General features: G+C 33.2%; 1 protein-coding gene and 1 pseudogene across 3 annotated transcripts in view; both read left to right on the forward strand.

The window, feature by feature from the left end:
• The first annotated feature begins 4,327 nt into the window (after positions 1-4,327).
• Positions 4,328-5,192, forward strand: LOC135208605 (ficolin-2-like; annotated as a pseudogene).
• Positions 5,193-5,976: 784 nt separating this feature from the next.
• The window catches only part of LOC135205671 (techylectin-5A-like), a 107,844-nt gene continuing 87,891 nt past the window's right edge, over positions 5,977-25,929 (forward strand). The window contains exon 1 of one of the 3 annotated variants that reach the window (XM_064236553.1): positions 5,977-6,094. The gene's annotated coding sequence lies outside the window, so the exon portion shown is untranslated. The remainder of the gene's footprint in view (positions 6,095-25,929) is intronic. The other 2 variants (XM_064236583.1, XM_064236564.1) reach the window with 2 other exon arrangements.

Below are 25,929 nucleotides of genomic sequence, written 5' to 3' on the forward strand. Positions count from 1 at the left end.
CCAAGTTGAATTGGAGGACTGTGATAAGCAAAAAAAAAAAAGAAAAATTAATAAATAATAATAATAATAATAATAATAATAATAATATATTATTATTATTATTATTATATTATTATTATTATTATTATTATTATTATTATTATTATTATTATTATTTCAGATTGTAAAGATAAACTATGATATCGTAGTCATCAAAGCCATTCATGGTTTCTGTAGAGAGATTGATTGATTTATGGATACTAATAATGGCATCATAACATCTAGGTTATTAATGCCTTCTGTAGAGAGAGCTTTCTCCATCTATACTGAGAGGACTCGCTGCCGTTTTACAGATCACCATCTTCTTCATTTCTTTGAACGCGGTCTTGGCTTCCTGGAGGAGCTTCAGGGGGAAGCGGCGGAACTTGGCATGTCAGGGGGCCCTTGGTCTCAATATGGTGCAAGACACCGTGCTTGGGCGTGGCCCCAGCCACCTGGAGAAGGTAGACGTATCTGCGGTGGGGAAGGATGGAGTAGATGGTGGCATCGAGAAGGTGCTGGCGGGCCACATCCACCAAGAAGAGAGGGGTCCATCCATCAGCGAGGATGAAGGGCCAGGTGTAGGTCCGGCCCAGGAATGCAATGGTCTGGGCCCTGGTGACAGAGGTGCAGATAGGCGTCCTGTTTGCAGCTACAATGACAGTCGGGTCGTTGGAGGCGCGGCTGCGATCCTCTGCAGACGAAGGAAACACCAACTGCATGGCACCAGTGTCAACCATCATCCTGAGGCCAGAGATGCTGTCCTGGACGTAGAAGCCCATAGGTTGGGACTTCGTTACTGCCACTGCCAGGGGGGCTTGTTTTGGGCGCTGCCTCCGTCCTTTTTTGAAGGGCGGAAGGAGGAAGGTTGCTCATACTTCCGTGCCTTACTGCCGAACTGGTGGTGGATGCGGCACCACCTAACGTCTTGGAGGGGCTTCAGTAATTGCTGTTATGCTGCACCAACCGTGTCCTCCTGCTGTAGGCTGTTGGTTGACAGAGGAGAGGAGAGTTTTGCAGATTGGATGGCGGAAAATAGCGCAAAATCCTGCTGCACTAGACTTTCCATCTCCATGGTCTCGGCATTAGGGATCTGGCCACAGACTTCAGGCGTGAGCTGGCAAAGGAAGAGTTGGCAAAGTATGCTCACCTCCTGCTATCGTCCTTGGTGGTCCACCTCTAGCAGGAGGACCAGGTCCTGGAGCTTGTACCAGGTTAGTCTGGGATCCAAGGTGGTCATGGGGTTGACCACGATGTAAAAAATTTGGATGGCTCGCTGGTGAACTGGGAGGGAGAAGGCCTGGATGAGCTCCCTCTTAAGGCCTTTGTAGGCAGCTTTCCGTGCTGGCTGTGCATCCATGGGGTGGGGTGTTTAAAGGCATCTGCTTTGAGGGTCCCAGCGATGAGGTCTGCCTTGGTGCTGTCCCGGGTGATGCTGAGGATCCGAAACTGTATTTATGCCCGTTGCAACCATGTTGCAACATCCTCACTGCAGAAGGGTGGCAGCTTGACGTGGTTGGGCTCCAATGGTGCAGACGTTCTGAGCGCGGGGCACAAGCATCAAAGAGGACTCGAGCGCGAAGAAGGATCATCTCGAGGATTCCTAGGTCAAGGCGGACACTGAGGAATTGAGTGAATGAGCTGAACACTCCATCATATTGTCAGACTCACGCATACGGTCGACGAGAAGTAATGCATGCAGCCCAAACCTTAAGACTGAGCGCCAAATCACTTCTGTGAAGAAATGCCGTTGTGAGTCCACTAATGGCGTCGAGGAGTACCAGAGAACCTAGACTAGGCATCATATGGGTTCGTTAAAGGTTCTCTGAAGGTGAGCAGTGGTAATTAGTCCCTTAATGGCAAAGCCAAAACCACTTGGGTCACATGCTCCTGTGTCACCAATTGTGAGGTCTGAGCAATATGAGGAGAGTGAGTGAATTAACTTTATTCGGCAAATGAGGCTGTTCATAAGTTGGCGTGCGGATGGAAGCGTAGTGTCCATCACGCACCCGCAAACAAATATAACTAAAAAGGGACGAGCCCCTGCTGTGAATGTGTTTCTTCACAGATGAAAATACACGAATAATTTTACATTGAGGGAACGGATTCCCAACATATATACATCAAAAGAAAGGGCGTAAATTGCTTCACATTTTAGTTCCTGGAAGAAAAGAGAGGACATATGGATATAGGGATTTTTACAATGGAAGGGCGAACATTTTCCCAAATGTCGTCCTGACAGAATCAATGAAAATATCTAAACATTGTTATAAAATTTACCCAAAAACTGCAAACGTCCGTACCAGCATTACTGATATTCTTTAATGAATTTATCTATTATAATGAATAATTTTCAATTCATACTTGATAAATGTGAAATGTGTTCTAGAAAGAGTACGGCCAGTGGAGGTAAGCAACTATTTTTATTAGTTTCATTGTTCTTGGTGTTCACTATGTGCTCCTTTAAGACACTTGAATGCCCTCATTTTTTTAGCTGCAAAAAAACTTAAATAAGTCATTGTTTTTCCTGTTAACAATAAGCGTGCATGGCAACTATGGAGGTACTCTACCTACTCATGTTGAATTTTCATTGGCAAAACTTTCTACAGTTTTCTATTGCGCTTGTATGCTAAGTCAAGTTGAAGCAATACCACTCAGTCTATATTGGTAGGTACTTTAATAGCCGTTACTTGTGTATTAAAATTTCATCATTCATAAAATATCCAATTCGTTCATATTCGAAGTTTCTCAATATATTAGTTCTTAGATAAATGTTGTAAGTTCTTGATCTTGCTGCTTCACTTTCATGAGTGGTTCTGTCAAGACTCTACAGACTTGGGAAAGACATATGTTAGTGATTCAAAAAGCACCAAGGCTTCAGAAGCTACTCAATGTTTTCCTGATAAAGGTTACTCAAAATGCATCTCCAACATCTGATGTGTCACCAAATTGGAGAATGGTTTAATACAGAAGACTTTTTCTTATTCATTGGTAGGCATAATTCTGTGGTCCCGCAATGACGTGAACCTTTTTCCAAGTGAAGCTTCGCATTCTTTCTTCATCTATGCTAAGATGACTTTTTTGAATTGAATTTGTCTACCAAGTTAATCTTTTATTATTCTCAGTTAGAACTTAGATTGGGCACAATATGGAATGTTGGATGTCTGATACTATTTAACTTTTGTTATTATAGAAATTACCTTAAGTACTTCATATTGTACCTTAAATATTTCATATAGTACTGCCTGAGTCATTACTTGTCCGCATGTTAGGCCTGGTTTTACATAAGCCAAAGCTGATTCCCAGCATTTGCTTATGTTTCACTCCATCTTCTGACAGTTTCGGAATTTTGCAATCTCGACGGTTATTTCTTGTATATATAAGTATATTCATATTTCATTTACTAAAAACTAGGGTACTTGTTTCCCTATACCTTGCTACTTGAATATTTTGTATATGATTCATAAGGTTATTTGATCGATGATTATAAGGACTGATTAAATTCTTAAACTATTTAAGCTGGTTTACTATATCTAATCTGCGTTTTCCTTTTTGCTGCCATTTCTAGTTTCTCAAGAAAGAGACCTCGGAACCTGAGCCTACAAATTTCGTTGGTTATAGGAAGGTTATAACAAGATGATTTACCTTAGGATTTTATTTCACCTAAAAAGAAAGATATCTATAGCTACTTTAATTCTTTGAGGATGATACTGATTCCACTTGTCTGAATATCTTGTACTTTGTTTTCATGTTCAGATTCTGGTAACACTCTTAATATAATAAACTAGGGTCAAGCAGCCTCTGGCAAAGACATCGTTTACAGTCACATTAGGATTTCGTTGAATATTACCAATTATGAAATGTATATAAGCTTTTCTTCTCTTTGTTATAGTTATTGATTCTCACCTTCTCATAGCAAGTGGATCTCCTCAAAATTGCGAAGCACGTCAGCTCTGTCAAGTTAGTGATTCTCACCTTCGATTAATGTTGAACATCGAGCTAGCATTAATAATTTCTGAGCGATAGTCTTACTTTTTTTTACTTGTCTTATGATTGTACTGTCAATGAATACTTTTTGTTTTTTATCTTACCTGTTCTTCTGGTGCTTCCAGCTGTGTGTTGCTTTAACATTGTTCTGTGAATTTCTGGAAAAAGCAGCTTTCAAGAGTAAGGAAGAGGAAGATATTTATTTATTTACAACGATTGAAATGCTTTCTTCTGAGAGTAACAAGTCCTTACATACCTAAGAATTTGACTCGTGTGTATCATCAATGTCATCATAGAATTATTTCCTTTGTACAGGATGTTTATGATGCAATGGAAAGCAGCCTTAGTAGGGACACTGGTATTAATCTTGAATTTCGAGAAGGTTTCTGCTTTCCCAAACTCTCATCGTCTATGAAATGTACAAAGACAGGGCAACACCACCATTGGAATCTACGTGATTTTTCCTTACAAATGTTGTCCTGATGTCCCCTTAGAGAGTATTTCAAATTATCTTTTCAACCAGGTCTTCTGTGACATGGAGACAGATGGTGGTGGATGGACTGTCATTCAACGTCGGGCTGGCATTGAACCAAGGGAAGACTTCTATCGTACATGGATGGAGTATGCTCTTGGCTTTTGTAACCTGAAGGGAGAATTCTGGTTAGGAAATGACAACATCCACGCCTTAGCGGATGAGACACTGAATGAAATGAGATTTGATTTGGCCAATTACAATTTTTTTCTGTCCACGACCGAAGTTTGTCTTACAAACTGGAAATTGTGGAATATAATGGAGTCTTGATGACACCTTTACAAACCACAATGGAATGAAATTTTCGGCCAAAGACATCGATAACGATATACATCCTCCAGATATCGGTTCAGTAATGTAAATTCATTGCTATACTTCTATGAAAATTTCTTTAGTCATTCCATTTCATGTGGAGATATATTAAGTAATATTTTTACCACCAATATTACTATAATTCTCATGGTATGTCTTTCCTTTTTCTGCTTTTCTGCATAGTTCTGGTGCTTATGATGTTGGTATTAATATTTTCAGGTGTATAGGGGCTTGATGGTTCAAGGCATGTCATGGATCAAACCTTAATGGGAAGTATCTCTCTGGAAACCACACATCCTATGCCGATATATTCATCTCAGATGGAAGAAACTACGACCATTAATGTTAATTTTGCTTAGCTCTTCTAACACGTGTGTGCTAAAGCATAGTAAAATGGTGTATGAAGAATAGTACATTAATTCACAAAAAGTATCCCTTTCACTTTGCAAACAGTAGTGGATAGACAGTAACACTTACAGAATAATAGCAGACGTTTCTGTTAGAACTAAAGACAAAATAAAATAATAATAATGTTATCCGTCCTTTTACAAAACCTGGAACAACTTATGATGTGAAAGTTTACTTTTTTTCTCAAGTAGCCCAGGCAAAACATATTAATGCTGATAATAGTAATGGTTATTGTGAAAAAAATATGATGGCCGAGGAACATTATGCAAATACAGAGAAGATGAATTATTTGCTGATTTTTTCCTTCCTTAAAACAGCCAATCCTCTGAGGGGTTAGATATGTGTATTTATAGTGATAGAAGTTCACTCTCGACGTGGTTCGGAAGTCACGTAAAGCCGTTGGTCCCATTGCTGAATAACCACTGGTTCCATGCAACGTAAAAACACCGTAAAAAATGATATTTCAAAGGTTAAATAGCAATATAGATGAAAGCAGTCAAATAATTCCACAGGAATTCATTGCAACTTCGATATCAGGTTGCTTGTGATCATGAAAGAAACGTTGTCCGCTCACGATGGTAATCTGATAGACCATTTATTTAGAATATAAGTGCTTTGAAGCAGTAGACTAAACATAGCAGACTTAATCGGAAGCGGACCGCAATGTTTATGCTTAGCGTGATGATCCAGGAAAGTCCGGAAAAATAAACAAGATCGTTGATCACTTAGGGCATATAAAGAGCTTCCTAAGGCACAGCTTCTCAGTACGATTTTGTTTTTGGCCGAAGTTCTACACCACAGGGGTCTGATCATCTGAAATTTACTTGACAACAAGACGTATGTATATCTTTATTGTTATTCACAACAAGCAAATAACAAGCTTCTTATTCAAGACGGACAATAGTTCAGTTTAATACTTAATTTACTGTAAAGACGTAATGGCAACCAACTTTTGTTTTTAGGTAACAATGGCACAACTGAATATTGGACAAAACTTGGTAATTCCAGGGTAAATGAGTTTATGACAAATGTCTGCATGATATCTTGAGATGAGAGAAAGTTGAAAAAAAACTGAACGAGTATATGTAAAATTTCTATTAGGATAGAAGTAATAAAAGCAACTGTGAAAACTTAAGTATATTTAGTGCATATGGGAAGGAGTGAGGTAGTATTTTGACTGAGAAGGGAAGATGAACAACAGAGGGATGACTTGTATAGTTCAAAGTTGTGTTATCTTGCATGTACTGTCTAGCTTTCTAGATGTTTATAATTTCCTTTAGCACAGTTGTAAACGTCCTATCACTCTCCACTCTTTTCACATGATTGAACCTCTCAGAACACTGATCCATCTAATCACCTCTATAGCTTCCAATTTTCATTTCATTCACCTTCAATTCCACGTCGTACTACTTCCATGGGAAAAGTTGACCAAAAGCCCATTTATACATTCAAATCTTATTCTCTAGTCTGGGGGCTTTGGGGGTTGGGGGTGGGTGGCGTCTGTGTGCATGAGAAAGGCAGACAGTTACTCTTCATAGGGTCGTGGCTTAAAAAAAATTGGGTAGACTTCTAGGAAGGTGGGCCTTCTCTTATCATGGACGTTTAAAAATTACAAATTTAAATGAAATTTTCTGCACAATCGCATCTGATGAAAATTGAGTTTTCGTGTAATTCATGCTCTAATTTACCTATTCGGAGTAGGGAGTAATTTTCTGAGGATAGTATGAATGGTTTCGAAAACCATTATCCTCGGAAAATTATTTCCTACCCGAATACGATTTACCACGGTTTTAACAGAAATAATCTTAAAAACTCTAGGAATCTCGGTCATTGACTATCATTTTATTTTCAATGGGAAGTTTTTAAGCAAATAAATGGTATGGCCAATATTTTTATGAGTCAATTAGAACAAAAAAATTTTATTCAGCGCTCAAATACTTTTATACCCATATTTTATAGACGATAGGTAGATGACACGCTTTACTTTTCACTGAAGGACGTCATTTCCCGTTTTTTTTTTTTTTTTTTTTTTTAGATTTTGTCAACTGTTTTCATCCAAATATTACTTTGACTGAGGAAAAAGAAAGTAATGGCCGCATTTCCTTTTAATATATTTTGATCTCTCGTTCCGAAGGAAATTTTGTGACTGGCATTTTTAGACAGAAAATTATTACCTGCCTTGGGTTAACTTTTTTTAGTCATTATCCCCTTGTTTTCAAGGCCAATTCTTGTAGAACTCTGATTCATCGAGCCTTTTCCCATTGTTCCAACTGGAATTACTTTAATCTGAAGTTAGGGTTTTAGTTCCGTATTTTAAGAATAATTGCTCTTCCTTGAACGTGTTCAATAAAATCATTAAAGAATTTTTAGACAATGTTTTTAAGCAAATAACTGTAGTCTGCAACGCTCCCAAAAAGATAATGTATGTTTCTCTAACCTTCATTAATAATTCTGTCCCATTCATGTATAAATCATAGTATTCATATGTTGAATTCAGATTTACTTCAAATAACCCTCTTACAATCGGAAGTTTGCTTCGCTTTAAAGACACCCTCCCGGACCCATGCGTACCTGCATAGTTTACAAGTTTAATTGCCGTAAGTGTAATTTTGGGATTTGAGTGGGATGTACTAAGCTCCTACTTAAGGTACACATATATCGTACAGGCTTACCTTCGAGCAAAAAAGAAAATAGTGCCATTAGACTTCATGCCATATCCTGCCACCATCACATACAATACAGTGATTTTTAAATACTCAGACATAGTTTGCTGGTTAGTTTCCTTCTCTCTCTCTCTCTCTCTCTCTCTCTCTCTCTCTCTCTCTCTCCTCTCTCTTTTACCCACACCGCTTCACTCTATTTCACTCGCAGGCCTCTAATCACCCAATTGTCATTTAACAACGACTTGAACAGTAGCTTCTCCAGTATTTTGTACTACACTAGTTAGTGGGGCCCGGTACCCGGGCGGTGAGGCCGGGTGCCATAGTCCCAGACAATGTGACTGAACTCTAAAGTAACAGTTATCTAACGCTGATGGTTTTTTTTTTTTTTTTTTTTTTTTTTTTTTGTTAGCTAACGCTCAAACTTTTTATTTTTTTTCTTTGTTATTTCCTATGTTGTTGTACCTGCCTTACTTGTCAGTACGTAAGAATTCACAATTCAATGTTTATCATAAACTACCAACCGAGCAGTAGTTTTCCAGGATTTAATTTTCACCTGTATCTTGCCATATTCAACAACGATTTAAAAAGGCTTGGTCTTCTTAGTTAGGTAGTCACTGAGTAGGGAAAGACCCGCTCTCCTTCACCCCTCTTTAACCCCTAATGCTAAAAAATTGGTCCGTCAGCTGTTAAGCACTTACGTGGGATTCCGCACTGGTGAAAAGTGCTTACAGACAACCGACAGACAGACCAAACTACTCTTTTTGTACTAAGATGGAATATTTTGCATAAGGCAGCTGATGAAGAAATTCAGAGAAAAACAACGAGACCTGCATCTGGTATTCATAGACCTTGTAAAGGCCTATGGCAGAGTGCCAAGGCAAGCAATATGGAGATGTTTGAGGGAGAAGATGGTGCCAGAAAAGTATGTCGGAATTATTCAGATGTACAGGAATGTGTATACTAGAGTGAGGAGCAGTGTTGGAGAGACTGGTGGATTTCAGATAGGAGTTGGATTACACCAGGGGTCAGCACTTAGCCCATTCATCTTCAACATCGTGATGGATGTAATGACCAGGGATGTTACAGAAGCAGTGCCATGATGCATATTATATGCGGATGACATTGTGTTGTGTTCAGAGGGGAGGGAGGAGTTGGAGGAGAAGTTGGAGAGGTAGAGAGCAGCACTTGAGGAGAGAGGAATGAGAATAAGCAGATCAAAAACCGAATATATGTGTTCCAGTATTACTGAGGACAGTGGAAGTAGCATAAGATTGGGTGTGGCAGAAATAAAGAAAGTACAGAAGTTCAAGTATTTAGGGTCCGTATTAGAGGATAATGGAAGCATGGACCAAGAGGTGAGACATCGAATTCAGGCAGGATGGAATAACTGGAGGTCTGCATCAGAAGTCCTCTGTGACAAGAAGGTCCCTCTGAAATTAAGAGGAAAGTTTCATAGGACGGTGGTCAGACCAGCAATGTTATATAGAACAGAAACAGCAAGTATGAGGAAAACAGAGGAGAAGAAGATGGATGTAGCAGAAATGAGAATGTTGAATGGATGTCGGGAGTAACAAGGGAAGATAGGATTAGAAATGGGTATATAAGATGATCGACAAATGTAGTTGAAATATCGAAGAAAATACAGGAAGGAAGGCTTCGATGGTATGGATACCTATTACAAAGGGAGAAACGTCATGTTGGAAGACATACGATGGAAATTGAAGTTTGGGGTAGAAGGAAGAAGGGAAGACTAAGAGAGAGATGGCGTGATTATGTAGGGGAAGATATGGTATTGAAAGGTATAAATGAGAACGAGGCACAGGAAAGAAATCGATGGAGACGACTCATTCACAATGGCGACCCCATATAAAAATGGGTTTAAGTTAGGAAAAAGAAGATCTACTTGAAGAAATGTGTGCATTCTATTTACTTCAATACTTCACTTCTAGGGGCAAAATAGTTTTATTATTGTTATGACTGTCGCATATAACCACCTTGATCAACAAAAGCAAACAATTAATACTACAAAAGTGGACATCATTACACACATATATATATATATATATGTATATATATATCTAATAATATATATGTATATATATATATATACATATATATATTCATATATTATATTAATCTGTATATACCTATTGTCCGTCTTGAATAAGAAGCTTGTTATTTGCTTGATGATCAAACACGGGTGGTGCAGAACTTCGGCCAAAAACAGAATCGTACTGAGAAGCTGCGCCTCAGGATGCTCTTTATATGCCCACAACAAATCAACAATATTGTTCTTTCAGTTCTAAACCGTGAAACCCCTAAACAGATGGCTGATTTTGCTCTATCATACCTTGCTATATGAATTCCTGTGGAACCATTTGGCTGTTTTCATCTTTATTTTTGTTTAACATTTTAATTTATGTTACTGGGTAAATAGGCAGTAAGTTTTATTGCTTTGTTGTTTTTCCTGACGGATTTTTTTCTTTTATTGGCGTTAAAACTCCATATATTATATCTTTACGTATATATTTATATATATATAATAATTTATATATCTATTATATATATATATATAACGTATAATTTATTATGTATATATATATCACGTATATTTTATATATGAACATATATGTATATATTATATATTATCTAGATATATATATGATATATATATCCATATATATATCCATATATCTATATATCATATGATATATCCCTATATATACTATCTATAGTATATATATATATATATATTCTATATATACCATATACATACATTATAAGATATTATATTCTATATAAATATATATATATATATATATATATATATATATATATATTATATATAAACTCATATACAATTATATATTACATATAAATAATATATATATATACTAATATATATATATATATATATGTAATTATAAGTATATATATAATATTTATAAGTTCTAGGCTATATCTATATATATATATATATATGATATCTATATATATATATATATATATATTATATATAATAAATCCATATATTATACATAATTATACTATATATCTATATAAATAATATATATAATATATATCTATATTATATATATTATAATATTACACTATAATATTATATATATATACATATATAGATATATATTTCTATATATATATATATGATATTTATATATATAGGTATATATATCCAATATATTAATATAATAATATAAATATAATATCTATAATAATTATATTAATTATATCTATCTTATATATATATATAATATATATATATATGATATATATATATATAGATAGTATATATATATAAATATTATATATATAGTATTATATATATATATATATATCTATTATATCTATATCAACATATATATTAATTATATATTGTATAATACCTATATTATATATATATATATATATATTTATATATATATATATATATATATATATATATAATATATATATATATGATATATATATATATATATATATATATATAATATATAGGTATATATATTATATATATATATATATATATATATATATATATATATAGGTATATACATATATATATATTATATTATATATGTATAATAATATTATATATATAGATCTAGAATATAATATATATTATATTTATTATATATATTCTCTCATGTATATATTATACTTATAGTATATATATAATACTAATATCTATATATATTCTATATATATTCATTAATATATATATATATATTATTATATATAATATAGTATATCTGATATAATATATCTAAGAATAGATATATATTATATATATATATATATAATCTATATATATTCTAAATACTATTATATATATATATATAGGTATGTATTACCCTATCATATATAAATATATATATATATATCTCTTATTAATATATAATAATCTTTATAAAGTATTATATCTCTTAATCTATGTCTATATATCTAATGAGCTATATATTCTATATTATTATACTTATATCATATCTACGAATTCGTATTCTTCTTTATATATACCGTATTATAGTAATATATATGCTTGCTATTGAATGAATTCCTGTGGAACTATTTGGCTGTTTTCATCTTTATTTTTGTTTAACTTTTTAATTTTATGTTACTGGGTAATATGGCAGTAAGTTTTGTTTGCGTTTGTTGTTTTTTCTGACGGATTTTTATGGTTAAATCCATATAATATATCTACTATAATATCTATAATATATAGTATATATATATATATATAATAATCCATATATTACTATATATTAATTATTATATATAGTATATGATATTAATATATATATATAACACCCCACACATATATCTCTATAATATAATAATAAATATAATTTATATATATATATTATATAATATTATTATATATATTATATATATATATATATATATGTATATATAACACACGCATTATAGGATATAAAGGGTATATATACATATATATAATAGTTATATATATATATCATAATTATATTATAATTATTTATATATATAATATATATAATATCTATTAAATAATATATATATATTATATATATATTTATATAATAATATATATATCATAATAGGTATATATATATATATTAATTATAATATATAATAGCTAAATATAAATATATATATAATAAGATATCTATAATTATAGTATATATAGTTACTATAATGTATATATGAACTAATAACCACCTATTTTATATTATCTTATGTGGCCTGGTGTATATATAATGTTAATAATATATATAATATAATAGTATCTATATATATTTTGTTGTGTGGTGTGTGTGTGTGTGTGGTGTCGTATATATATTATATAATATATGTATATATATATATATATATATATATATATGTATATATATATACGTATATATATATGGATTTAACCATAAAAATCCGTCAGAAAAACAACAAAGCAACAAAACTTACTGCCTATTTACCCAGTAACATAAATTAAAAAGTTAAACAAAAATAAAGATGAAAACAGCCAAATAGTTCCACAGGAATTCATATAGCAAGGTAAGATAGAGCAAAATCAGCCATCTGTTTAGGGGTTTCACGGTTTAGAATTGAAAGAACAATATTGTTGATTTGTTGGGGGCATATAAAGAGCATCCTGAGGCGCAGCTTCTCAGTACGATTCTGTTTTTGGCCGAAGTTTTTCACCACCCGTGTTTGATCATCAAGCAAATAACAAACTTCTTGTTCAAGACAGACAATAGTTCAATTTAATACTGAATTTACTGTGAAGACGCAAAGGCAACCAACTTTTGTTTCTAGATAGCAATGGCGTAACTGATTATTTGACAAAAGTGGTAATGCCAGAGTTAATGAATTTGTGACAAGTGCCTGCATGGTATGTTGAGATGATGGAACGTTGATCTCATTTCCTAATCTTCCCATTCACAAACACGTCCTGCTGACTCTATGACCCTGCAGTTTCCCACACTTCTCGCACTGCATAAATCAGTAAGAAAAATTGTACGGAAGATATGCATCTTAAGTTTCGATATCCCGTGAATCTTGATTAGTCTTCTTTGGTCCCTCTTCCTGTCTCCCTCTCCCTGCCACATTACAAACACAATAAGCATTACATCAAATTACCTATGTGTTACTCTATCTCTGTTTTTAGGTAACCGAATAGGTCAGTGTGTTAATGGGTTATTCCTTGTTACCAGCTACTGTTGAACAATAAAGGGTAAGGAAAGCACCCCTTGTAGAGGTTTGCAGTGTTGATAAATAAGCATTCATGGAGCAGGACGTAAAATAACAAAGATTCAATAGAGGTATTCAAGGTCATCCTAGAAGACAATGGCAGTAATTTAGATTAAGCATTATAATAGTTATAACAATTTGTGCAATGCTTTCAATGATAGAAAACGTTGTTCAGAAGAAATAACTGGTTTCGTAAAAGGTAAGAGACGACTGTATAGTATTCTGGAAAAAAAAAAAACTCTCTAATGCAGTCTTAGCTGGACTAAATTTCGAATAATGCCAATTTTCCATGTGACTCGTGACCTGTTCTCTGGAATCTAACTATGCCGGTTAGTGTGGAGTCGATTTATACTAAACATCTAACTTATCATCCAATGAACTCATCTTTTGTTTGTAATAAGGCCAGTTACTTACTTTCCTTTAGTTATTTAGTACTGCAGTGGTGTCTTGCTGACCGGTGACGGGAGTAACCACATTTTAGTAGATGACATAAGATTGCAAACAAAAAAGCAGATGAAATCATAGCTAGCAGAATCAAATGTTTGAAGGATCGATAAATGTTTCTGCTGAACAGTAGCACCAATATGCAGTAAATGTGTCTCGCTGTCGAACTTCTTAGTTTCAGAGTTTCTTTATTCCTTACATCGTTGGACTGTGAAATAGCCTCCCAGATGATGTTCTGTAACTTTTTTTTTTTATTAAAGACTTGAGATACATAAGTGTAAATTTACATAGTGAAAGTTGTACATAAACAAAGCGATAATTATTTACAATTAGAAACTTTTATAAACTATTCATTTTTCAGAAGAAAATATAATTAAAATAAATTTTCTCATCTTTCAAAAATCTATTTTTTCTATAAAGGAACCGTGATTATTCTTTATTCTATTGTCATGTATTAAATCCAAATCTCTCCTGTAATTATTGATATTATTAATAGGTAAACTTATGATATCATTTGCAACCATATTCAAACCATTTCTAGTACACCATATCGTATATATATATAAGAACACAATAAAAATATACACACATCCCTCCTACAATTATCTTTGGTATTTAAGTTATAATATAAAAATTTTGTATTGTTCTCCGGCTCAAAATTACAAGCGTTGTTAAGTACACTTCTCAGCCATTTGAAAACTGGTTCAGTTCTTTTACAAAAATAAAAAAAGGTGAATAGCACTTTACTCTATATTACATATTTCACATAAGGAATTGCTTGATAAATTTAAAAAGTGAAGACGTTTTTTCACAGGTAGTATATCATGAAGATGCTTGAAGATAATCTCCTTTCCCACGAAACGTTCAACATCACAAAAATTCTTCCATATTACTTTCCAGTCAAATGAAGGATATTTATATTCTACAGATATGTCATGTTTTTTTTTAAATACTTCGGTAAACACTCTTATTAGATAACATTGGAAAATTATGAACCTCCTTTAATTTAACTATGAAGCCAATAGTATAACTGTAATATGGTGTGGGATAGCAAAATACTTGTGGAGTTTTAAAGTCTAAGTCAAAGAACTTACACAACCTAAAGTAACAATAATGCAGAATCAAGCTCTGAGGACCCTTATTCAATATGACAGTTTTTGAAAACGTATTAACAATAATAGCATTAGCTTTAGCTCTCACATCGAAAACAGCCAAACCACCTTCAGTCCTACCTCTAGTCGTCATTGTAGATCGTTTAATTGGTTCATATCTACCACCCCAAATATCTAAAAACTAGTCTCTCAACTCTGATGCCATAATTATGAGTTAAGGGATACAATAATTTTGCATTATTGTACCATACTTTTGCCAGAATGCAGCATTTGCATATGACGTCCTCTGAAAAAGGTTCAATTTCCTTGCATGAAGCACTTTCAAATAGTTATCCATTTTACTTAAGACATGTTCCCAATTATTCTTTAGACTTTCCTTATAATCATTACAATGATGGATACCTAGCGTGATCAATGAAGTAACATTCTGCCTTATCCATGTAAGGGGCCAGTCCCTTTTATTCTTCCAACCACCCATACTGAATGGTTTTGACTTTTCATTTCTATTAATTTTGCTATTTGTACCTAACACAAATTCCTGCACAATTTTATCCACTTCTCTTAAAGTATGTTCTGTTATGATTATTATATTATCATCATCAGCATAACCAACTGTGATCAGGTAAGACAAAAGGTTTCACATTAATATTTTCCTTAATTGCTATAAAGAACGATTCTTGATAGATTGCATATAACATCATGCTAAGTGGACAGCCTTGCCTGACTGACCTTATTATTGGGAAAAAGGAAGTTATAATATTATTTACACACATTGCACTTTCTGTTTGATTATATAGCATACTTATTTTCCCTACAAATTCGTCTCCAAACCCTAGACACTTCAAAGACTTAAACATTCTGTATTAACCATATCAAAAGCCTTATACCAGTCTAAATTAAGAAGGGCAGCGTTCATATCAGTAGAATTAACATAATACATAACATCCCTGATAAACTAATTACATTGAACAATGATTCGTTCTGGAATACAGCAAAACTGACTAGTATCAATCACTTTATCTAGGACTTCTTTCAGAAATTATTTTATAATCAACACAAAGGAGAGAAATTGGTCTCCAATTCTTCTACTCTTTTTCGTCTCCGCCTTTATGAATAAGTGTAATGACTCCTTTCCTTTGCGAACCTGAAATCACCTTATTTCTCATTACATATTTTACCAATGAAGAAAAATCATCCCCAACTACGTCCCATTTCTCTAAATAAAACTCCTCTGGCAGAACATCGATTCCAGGTGTACGATTCTTCTTAAAACTTTTGGTAACTTTCAAAATTTCCCCTTTTGAATAATCCTTATTTAACTCTTCCCTATCACTGTCATCAAGTTTAATTTTTAAGAAGGATAAAAACTTTTCTTGCATTTCATTATTAACTGTAAACATAGGGGCTTCTTCGGCACGAATTTCAGTTTCTGTATATTCTAGATATTCATCGTCTTTTTCCCCCCAAAACTTATCATCACTAGTCCGTTTAACATTGCCCTCAGTATGTATATTCCTCCTTTTAGTCTCCTTGTCTTTCGACGTAAATGTCTCAACCGGTCTTTTCAACCCTAGGGAACCCTGAGTTCTCTTAGAGTGTACCTTTTTTTTTTCTGATTACTAATTTCCCGTTACCCTCAACTGAAGAAACAATGTCATACTCGTCGTTTCCATCCATACTATCAGCCACTAATGCCGTTTTGATCCCTTGTGTTGAACCTTCAGTATAAGAGGAATTGTCCTCTTCACCTTTCAGAACATCAGGTATAGTTTCCTCACTAGAGTCAAATAACTGGATAGCTCTTTATGTACCGAACATCCGATTTATAATCCATATGTACATCGGCCACGGTTTTGTTTATCGGTAACACATTTGAAATACTATTGTCATCAATATTTTTCCCTTCTAAATCATAAAAGGACATATTAGGGGTATTTTGACACTGAGAGGTCGTTAATTCCACATTCAAGTTAGTAATCAATTCCATTGTATCCTGCTCGAAACAGTAACCTCAATAACGTTTCCGTTTTCATTTTCCTTTTGGGTTAATATCTCGACATTTCCACTAGAAGAGTACTCCTGTCGATATTCCTCCTGACGATCTTCTTCCTGACGATCTTCCTCCTGTCGATCTTCCTCCGTTCGACCCCCCTCCGTTCGATCCTCCTCCATTCGATCCTCCCGCCCTTGTCTTCTCACTGCTTTATTCTGCACTTGTTCCTCTACCGAGACTTGCGTTTGAACCTTATTCCCTTGTTGGACTTCCTCCTGAACTTTATTATTTCCCTGGTCATTCCGAGAATTATCCTTCGAATTGCATTCATTATTTTTCTTAGGTAAAATTGGAAATTCCTTTTCATTTTCAGTCACAATTTCTTCTGCAGTACAATTAACAGCCAAATGGCCTTCATTCCCACATTTGATACCGCTTATCCGCAGTAATAGAACCAAGATGGAATAAGTTAATGTGAGCTACCGCGCGTGGTGCCGGGAGCTCAGCTGTGACGTCACCTGGAGACTCCTGAGAGTATATGTGACGCTGTCCTGTAGCTATGATCTTGACCATCAGCCTTATTGTTCATGCCTCTTTTTGGATTCCTAACATTGCATTTAAGAAAGAAGGCTAATATTAATTTCTTTATGGCTATATTTCCAAAATACAAATACATATGATAGGGAATATAATAACAATGGAAATAAAAATGTACGCATGATGTAAGCTTTATTCCTAACATTTCATTGGAATTCTCATTGCAATTAACTCTCTCACTCTCTCTCACTTGTTTCAATCAAGCGATTTTTCAATATTACTGAACAATATTTTTTATCTTTTTCACACCTTTGCTACGAATTTTTTCCTTCTTAGAATTTATTATTTCTATTCTAAAATGAAGCCTACATCTAAAAAAAAAAAAAAAAAGCCTCATTACCTCCTTCGGAACATCAATATTGGCGGCCTTGAATATGTCAGTAAGATTTGAAACTGCTCCGACTCTTGGTTTTAGAGCATCACCATGGAAAATTTTGAATAAATCTTCCAATTCCTATAGATTTTCGCTAAAATGATTAGGCGGCCTATATAATACCTTTCTCTTTACATATGATATCCAGTCCTCGCCTGTTTCATCTACATCAGCTGAGCCTAATGATATATACTTATTTCCAAATCTAAAAGCTACGATCCCTCCCAAATAACTTAAGGACTCATTTCCTATCAGTACTTCAGTTTCTATCTCTATCAAATTTTCAACTTGATCATCTTCAGTCTCAGTCTCATTGTTAACAGGTAGAAGGTGCTTCATGAGACACGCAGAGATACATAACTCGGAATCTAGATCATTGGGAGCAACATTTGAGCTTTGTGATGGACCACTTACTTTTAAGCACTCTGTAGTGACACAAGATGTACCTTCATCATTATTACAAACATTAAGACCCTGACTGGTTAAACTATTGTCTCTACCCATTATGAATAACCGTAGTCTATATTTAAATTCCAAAGATGACGGATGATCATGACAATGACCAATTTGTCGTATGAAAGAAAAGATGTTCGACTATGTCTTGACATAACAGAATTGTCAACAAGCACTCTAATCCATACAGTTCATGCAACTTGTTATACAATCCTTTTACTGATTTAGATGAAATAATAACGCCGTTCTGGAACGGGGACATCTTGCCTTTCACTTTAGCATTACTAGTAAAATCAATCATTTGATCAAGTATTTCGACTTGACGTGGACTGTTCGAGAAAGCATGTCTGCCTTTCTTTACCATATCATATTTCATGCACAGGTTCATCAAGTCAGATCCCTTTTCATCGCTCTGGCATTTTGATTTGGTGAAAAAATAAACGCACATGCTTCAGTAACTTGTGTGTGTGTGTGTGTGTATGTGTATATATATATATATATATATATATATATATATATATATAATATCTATATATATATATATATATATATATAAACTTATAAACATACATACATTTTTCGTAGTTTATCCATATGATATCAGGACGTATTTCGAAGCAACCAAACCGTTTTAATATAATTTAAAGCTCAAGAAACAGTATTTAAGCACACGAAAACATTTTTGCAAAATTCTCTCTCTCTCCATCCGATCTTCAGAGACATTCTTCCGATCGTGGCTAAAGGTTTACTTGCATGAGAAAAGTAACTGATGTATTCATATAATCTCTTAATTTTCTTAGTGAGCCTATCCATATACAGTTCGCTTAGTTGACCAAAATGCTACATGAAACATACATATGCCTAGTAAACCAAGTTAAAGTGACGAGATATTAATGATAGGCTTACCTGAAGCAACAGTAACATTATTATAAAGATTTTGTGTCGGTATGGCACCTTATTTTAGATTTCGGGCAGTCTTAGGGCAGTAATTGAGCAATATCGTGCCCAAGGTTTCTAGCAAAATCATTAGGTTGGAAATGTGACGAACAAATTCGTGCAGTTTTGGCATTGATACCATCACTTCTTTTGCATATATCCACCACTTCTTGCATGGTTCTCCATCTTTTGGGGAACGGTAAAATCTAGTTTTTTCACTTCCATCAGTTATATTGGTCTTATAAGAAATGGAGCACCCATATATGGCACATATTACCATGATGAACCTGTCCTCGCAAATGAAAACATAAATATCTGTGAAAAAACGCGGGATATTCTCCGCCTATGTGTCGCCTGGCTGAACTCTCCAAGTCTCCAGGTGACGTCATGCACATGAGCGTTGAAAACGGGACCTCTAGGTAACTCAACTTATCTTATTCCATCTTGAATAGAACAACAACAACAATCTACCAAGTCTCAACGTCGAAGGAATAGGTTTCTTTAGAACCATCAACCCGGTTCTGTTGCCATTATTCTTCCCAGCTAAGGTGCCAGACGTAGAAGCCTGGTTTCTAATACTAAATACCTTACCATATGACGAGAGCATCTTACTTAAGTCTTCATTGGTTAGCTCAAATGGTGCATTTTTAATAGGGACAATGATTTTACTTGCTGATTGGTTAACGATTTGAATACTAACCTCTTTATCATCTAAAGCCAGAATACATCCGTCATAATCTCTCATGATTCTCTCAAATTCTTCAGCTGCATGGTATCCAAATTTCACTATTTTCTTGCTGAACCCTACTTGTTGAACTCCATATACTTGCATAAAATTGGCTTGAATCTTTCCTAATATACCAAATACATCGTCCGTGTCACCACGTTCATTTTCCAGATAATGAATTCCAAATGAGTTTTTCCTTCTCAAAAACTCCACCATTCTGGTTAAGGCCATGGTGTGATGTGTATGGTTGGCAAGACTGCGTTGCCATGGCAACCATAAGGAAATCTGGATGATGTAGAACTTCCTTGAAGTTCCCCCGGCCCTGGAACTCACTGTCAATTACTTTACACTGTTAATTCACTGTCACTCTAGTCATCAAAGCAATAACTGCATTACGTTGCACCAATATGCTCACTCACATGAGCTAAAACTTCCTTGGAATACCCAAAAACACACCGAATTACGTCAGCTAAAGTCGCCGAATCTTCTGTCAAAAATCAGTATAACCAACCCCCTTTCGTGTAACTGGAACTTTAGAAGTTCAATGCATTACTACTCTAATAGCATCCCCTTGCATGTTAATACGTTTTTTTTATCTATTTATTGACTTATAAATTTATTTTTCTTTTATAACAAGTGAGATTTCTTTCTGAAATTCCCTTTACCTCCTTTTACTTCTTCCTACTGAACACCAGATACTTGGAAAGCTTAAATTCCAAGTCAGGTGTCTCTCTGAGCTTGTTCCAAAGAAATAGGGTCCATCTACTGAATAATAATAATAATAATAATAATAATAATAATATAATAATAATAATAATAATAATAATAATAATTATTATTATTATTATTTTTTTTTTCTGGAAGAAAACCTTCATTAATACAGGTTTTATTGAAAAATAATGGCTATTTCAGCCGAGTTTATTTTGTACTGACTTTTCTTCTGTACTCAAGTTGGCTAATTATTATTGACGCCAAATGGGGGATTCATGTCAAAAACGTGGTATTTGTCAAATTGAATATATTATACAAAATGCAGCACCTACAAAGACTCAGTTTGTAGGTACTGCATTTTGAATAATGTATTCAATTTGACAAATACCACGTTTTTGACATGAATCCCCCATTTGGCGTCTTAATAATTAGCCAACTTGAATACAGAAGAAAAGTCAGTATTGAAGAACAATAGAGAAACTTCTATACAAAATAAACTCGGCTGAAACAGTCATTATTTTTAATAAAACCTGCATTATTATCTTTATATTAAGAAGAAGAAATTATGTAAGTCTGTTCGTACAACGAACAGACTTACATTGGAAGCACTCGCCGATTGCTAAAAGTACGATGTGACTCACACATAGGCATTAGTTACCGCACAGAGATGAAGCTTTCTAGTCCAGAGCTTTCATATATAAGAAACCATGCACAAATATGCAAATGCAGAATCAACTACGATGATTTTCAGATAATTTTATCCAGCCCTAATGAAAACCAACTCCCTATACTTGAATCCTTGGCCATTAAGCACCTCGTTCCAACATTGAATAACAACACTACAGCAGTTCCATTGTACATTGCTTAGACCGCCCACTCTTATCTTCTTTCCTTGGTTATCGCAACTCCTCCTCGCTCTGGCAGGCCTTTCAGCAACCGAACCTCGGGTTGCAAGGTTTGTTTTACATATTTTAATTTTTTAACAATTTTTACTTAGTGTTTAATACATTGTGTGTTTTTAGTTATTTGATTTTTATTTAAAATTTCTAAAATAGGAACTATATAGGTATTTATTTATTTTTTCTCGTGATTATTTGTATGTAACAATTTATGTTAATTTGCTGGACAAGTTTGTAATTCATGTATTTTTGTTTTTTATAGCCTTGAAAATGAGACCATAGTCTTGAAACGTTGGCAAAAATAAAGCAACCCAATGTATTGAGCTGTTTTGCCCTTTCACCTGCTATATATATATATATATATCTATATATATATTATAATATATATATATCTATATATTAATATATAATATATAATATATATATAATAAATATATATATAATATATTATTAATATATATATATAATAATATAAATGTATATATATATATATATATATTAATTAAATAATATAATATATATATATATAATACATATATAATTATATAATAAATAAATATATATATATATATTTAATGAGATATATATAGTATATATATATATATATATATATATAAAATATATATATATATAATATTATAATAATAAATAATATATATATATATATATATAATATAATATTATATAATATATAAATAAATATATAATATATATATATATAGATATATATTCATATATATATATATATATAATGATAATATAATATATATAATACGTTATTCTAGCCTATCTATATTATATATATAATATTATATATATAATATATCTATATATGTATTAATATTATATAATAATTATATGTATATATATAATAATCTTTATATATATCATATATATATATCTATAATATATATATATATATAGATATATATATATATCTATATTATCTATATATCTATATATATATATATATAAATAAATATATTATATATTAAAAATAGATATAATATAATATATATATATTTATATATAATTACTATATATATATATATAATATATATATATATATATAGAATCTACAGGACATTTTTACAAGACACATATATAATTGTAATAGCTACAATGCCCTCTTAACTTCTTAAATTCTTCATGCTTTTTGAAATACGCTTTTAACTACAAAGCCATAAGATCCAAGTTCAAACAAATATGAGGAAAATATGATATTTGGTATCGCTACCAGACATCATCATTTCTTCATATTTCTTTTAACTTCTATCTTAAGGTACTGTAGTGGCAAGCGTATCCAAAAAACAGCGCGAAGGCTTCGAAAAGTTAACAGGGCATTGTGGCTATTAAATATATATATATATATATATATATATCTATATATATATATATATATATATATATAAAAAATGTAATATATAACATATGTATATATATATATTATATATATATATCAATATATATATATATATATATATATATATATATGTATATATATATGTAAGCGAATCCCACAGGAAAATCGATAGTCAGAAATCCAAGCGCTTTTCTTCTTTACTCAGACATTGTCAAGGAGCTAATGAAGTACAATTGCAGAGAAAGGTCTCAGGTACAAAACAAGATCAAGAATACCAGATGGTTAATTGTCAAAAGGGTAAGCATTACAGAAGGATGTCACAAGTAAAGACGAAAGCGCATGGATTTCTGACTATCATTTTCCTGTGGGATTCGCTTATTTATGAAGTCACGTGCATCTACTGTGATTTTTTAAGCATATATATATATATGTATGTATGTATATATATACATATGTGTATATATATATTTATATATATATATATATATATATATATATATATATATCTATATATATATATATATGTATGCATTAGGCTACCAACGTCTTTTCAATATCCAATTCGCTCTAGGGAGAGGCCTAATCATACTAAGTTTATATTTTCTACCAATTGACTTGGCTCTTGACTCTCTTGTACCCTTTTTAATACTGTCTTTATTGTATTGATCAACAATAATATATACATCACGCTTATCAAGTCTTTCCAGTAAGTAAGAGCAATCAGCATTACAATAGTCCCTAACAGTTCCTGCATTGGGCCAAGTTATTACCCACATGATAGCACAGTTATCACAACTACATTTGGCTTTAATAGTCGCCCAGACTCTTCAACTTTTAGTTTGTTTTTCAAAGTGGCTTTATTTGTGGGAATAGACATTTCACTAGACTCTGTGAAGAATGATGTGGGTATTGGAGCAAGTTCATGCACTATAACATCACTAAAATCAACATTGCGAATTGCAGTTGAACCTATCACCCTGGAGTCTATCAGTTCTGTTTCATAGAAAGGCATTTCACCATAGAAAGGCATTTTTTTTTTTTTTTTTTACTGTAGCGATAGAAACCACCTGAAATTAAGCATATTATGAAAATAATTAATAACTATAAACATTATTTTTGACTTGTCATTTGTGCCATATTTAATCTTATTTTCACTCTTCTTTATGGACGGTTTTGGGTCCCTTTAGATTCTTCTCAATAACTGAAGCATTATCATTTATTAGTTGACTGCACGTGTGAAGACTTATAGCATCTCTTGATACTTTGTTGATTCAGTGCATTACTAATAATGCCTGATGGACCGTGGCCTTACCTCATGAAAGTAGCAACTATAAACATGTCAGACCACATGCCATTCCATAAACCTGCAGTATGACAAGTGACATGATTTCTTTTCAAGAATTTGACCTCGATATCTTCTGGAAGCCTTTGCGTTTCACATAAGTAAAGTAGTGCATATCTGGCATAGTTTGTGTTTGGCTGCGTAAAGATATGGTAACATAGATTCGACAGACCATAGGTGCAGCAGCTAGTCCCCTTCTTGCTCTGCTCTCACAAATATCATCATGATCATAACAGGCTTAATTAAATTGTATACCCAAAGTTTTACTGTTTCGCTCCCGGTAGAACAAGCTTCAAGATCTGCTATTAAGTCCCTATAAGTAGATGTTGTACATATAATGGGACGCAGTATTTATTCTACTACTATGCGCAGGGGTCTGATATTATTTGGGAAGTCTTTTTCAGTAAGCATATTTGAAACACCACCCAATGTTGATCTGAGAATATCCAGCCATTAAATTACCTACACAACCAACAAAGCTCATAATCATAATTCCACGAGACCTGCTGATCAGTTTACCTAAAGAGTGGGGAGAGCGGAATTTCAGCTTAGCTACTTCCTTGTACAGTTACAAATCATTTGTGATAATGACATACTCTTGATTACATTTTTCACTCACAACTAGGCATTTTTTTCATTACAGTGAGCATAGAACTAGGATCAGCTGGCTTGGTCTCTTGCAACTTTATGTTATACCCTCCAAATTCTGGGACACCCCCAATAATTACTTATCAAAAAAAACCATGATCAAGCATCCTTGCACGACTTAGACTTAAATTTTTTGAGTCTGCTAAAGACTGGGGTAACCCAGGTTTCTTGTCAACTTCATCAGGCATAGGAGGTTTCTGTGGTCCAACATATAGGCAGTATTCTATACCTGCTACAGATTCTTCTTTTATTTCATCCACTGGCAGTCTAAGTATCACATCATCCCGAAAAGATCTATCTTTGTCAGTTGTTTGTATGATCCCACATCATTTAGCTAGAAGTGCAGTAGCATATTAGTGAATTGATATTAGCATCAAAATTACCTGACATGAACAGTATGAGGATATCAGTTTTATTGAATAAAGCCTCCTCAGAATTCTTTTTGTGAGTTGCAGCAGTAGCCACGGTATTGTGCCCAGATCTTGAAATTAGCTATTGGATTGATAATAGAAGGAATGAGTATATTATGTTTGTAACAATCTGGTGATGATATTTCCTATCATTATTGAAGGCAGTGTTACGGACTCTGAGATCTCAGAGACAATGTTACGGTGTCGAAATATCCTGGAAAGGATCGACACAATGTTACGGCCTCTGAGAGAGGTCTGC

Source organism: Macrobrachium nipponense, chromosome 11 (genome assembly GCF_015104395.2).
Source record: "Macrobrachium nipponense isolate FS-2020 chromosome 11, ASM1510439v2, whole genome shotgun sequence".
NCBI classification, from domain to species: domain Eukaryota; kingdom Metazoa; phylum Arthropoda; class Malacostraca; order Decapoda; family Palaemonidae; genus Macrobrachium; species Macrobrachium nipponense.